The sequence below is a fragment of the Gavialis gangeticus genome, unplaced genomic scaffold, assembly GCF_001723915.1.
Source record: "Gavialis gangeticus isolate Ggan-Ray unplaced genomic scaffold, GavGan_comp1, whole genome shotgun sequence".
NCBI lineage: Eukaryota > Metazoa > Chordata > Crocodylia > Gavialidae > Gavialis > Gavialis gangeticus.
Genome location: NW_017728992.1, coordinates 12,404,575 through 12,407,162, shown reverse-complemented (window position 1 = coordinate 12,407,162; position 2,588 = coordinate 12,404,575).

The window sequence follows — 2,588 nt, the reverse complement described above, 5'->3', positions numbered from 1 at the left end:
AGCCAATCAGGGCCCCCCAGCCAGAGGCATGGGGGACTACGTTCTGCCTGCAAAATGGCTTTTGGGCCATTTTGACTGCATAATTGGGGGGGGGGGCAGCCACCCCACATTCAGTAGGTCCCTAAGCATAAGCCAGGCCCCCCTGCACCTCTTTCCAAAATAGCCTACTCACTTTTGATGAATAGATGATGCACTCCGTGGTTTAAACTAGGGTGAGGAAGATGTCTCATCTCCAATTTTCTTTATTAGAAGAATTGATTATACAGCCCCCCCGGAGATACGTTGGACTACATTCACACTTAAAAAAGCTTAAGAGAGCCTTAACTGGTAATGTAATAAGCAGTATGCAATCTAGACCAGCTCTAGCCTTCACTTAGAGCGTACATGAACAACAGCTGCCACTGCTGCTAGCCCAGCTGGTGCAGCCACTCTAGTTCCTACTGCCACTGCAGGCACAGACCCTGGCTGTTACATCTGTCCGTCACTACTCTATCAAGTTCCCTCTGAAGGCAGCAGGACAGCTCCAAGTGCTCTTATTTGCATATATGATTGAAAAGTCCTTCCTTTACAATGTCAATAGCATTTTAAAAGTATGTCATGGCTGCCAAACATAATTTGTCATCATACAGAAACGTGATTGTTTTTGTTTAAAACAATTTAGCCAAATAGCAATTTTCTTCAGTTTTTTTTTTTATTGCCTCCTAGGTGATTTTGATAAACCTCAGGTCCAGCAACCTCAACTGGAGTTCTTCAGGTGAATTTTTATTAGGCTCAATATTTGAGTCTTGCTTCTACAAACATGCACCTTTGTAAGTTTAGTCTGTGTTTGGGGTGCGAGCCAGGTTGTGGCTATTGCCCAGGTGGATTCTATCCCCTGATGTTAGTTTGCGAGAGGGAGAGGTAGACTCGTAATGGTTCCAGAAAATTTTTTTATTTTATCTGATCTCTTACTTATGCACTACCGGTGTGGATGTAGCCGCGCAGGCAGTTATACTTGGATCTTTCCCAGTTCAGGTGAGGGATGAATGAACAGAAAACAGAGCGCTGGGTCCAAGACTGAAAACAACAATGTACAAACAGTTGAACGAGTGGTTGAATGAGTGCACAAATGATTGCCTAATGTTCTGGAGGCAGGAAAAGCCTTGGGAATCTGGCCGGGCCTACCCACTGAGGAGTGAACGCTCTGGCTTCTTCCTTGGGCAGAAACTCAACCCTACCTTTTATAGGCCAGATGACAAACATAATTTCAAGCCCCGCTTGGTCACATTTTCGTGCTAAAATGCTTGCGGGGATTTTCCACAGGGGACGGGGTTTCCCTAGCACATGACAGGGCCATGCGGCAAGCCAAACAGGGGCTTTTCTGGATTGTAAGGAGAGGCCTGATGGCATCTGTTGCTGGGCAGAGTCCAGCTGGAGCATGACAGTCTGCATCCTATGGGACCACGCAGACATCTAAAGATATGCACAAGCTCAGCTGATTACAGGATCTCACCCTTTGCTTATACTGTAGGATAGATTGTTTTTCAGACAGATCCTACCAGGCAAGGATGTACTATTGGATCCTAATCTATTTTTTAGATTTCTCCTTTGAAGTATTATGGCACTTGAAAGTTAAATCATCAGTTCCAGAAGTATTTATGCAGTTGCAACTCATATTTATTCATTTTCTCTCAGTAGCATTTTCTTCCTTGAAGAAATAATTGCACCTAAAATGTAGAGATTAGCTCTCCTTTAAAGGAAAAATTACATTCACATAACATCTGGTTGAAAGAATCTGGTAAAGTCTTGGCAATTTAAAATAGAAATTTTAAATGTAAAAAGGGGCAAAGTTCTGAGCCAGTTTATAGTTCCTACAGTTTATATTAGGCATATTGGGTTAATGGTCAGTAAAACTAAGCCACTAAACAAATCAACTTAAAAGCTAACAAAATAGCACAACCCATTACTTGGGTCCAGTCCATTGTGTACAAATGAATCTGCTCCAGAGAAGTCATAGACCTCACACAGTATAAAAACTATGCCTCTGGCCCTGAAATCTACATGAATGGTAAATTAACAGCTGTTTCCATCAAGCAAATAGCACTCTCTGCAGTATCCGTTGGTGTTTTAAAGTAGTGGGGGCTGAGGTGGCCTGGGCACTAAGGGGTTCAGTTGATAGCCTAGAAGTCACAAGTTCAAGGCAGAAGTGCTTATGGTACAGACCAGTCCAATTCCAAAAAGGAAAATTCTGCTAAATACCTCATCACAAAGACATAGGAAAGGAAAAACTGCATTGCAATACACTGAAACTTTTTTCTAGCTGAAGATTTTTAAGAACAAAAAAGTTGACCATGCCCATGCATTGGAATGTAGTTTACAGAAATAGTGCAAATGCTACAAAACTAGATAAGTGCATTTAAAAAGAGTCAGAATTAATACAATTTTCTTCTAACTTGTTACAACATTCATTTTTCTCCTTCTAGCATATATTCCACATGCTAGGATGCACATGTGTTGTGCACTTTTTGGCAAGAAAAACCTTCAAAATACCTGTTAGGGTAACAATGTGAATTTTTGGGGAGCATTGGATCTGCAGCTGGAACAAGGCT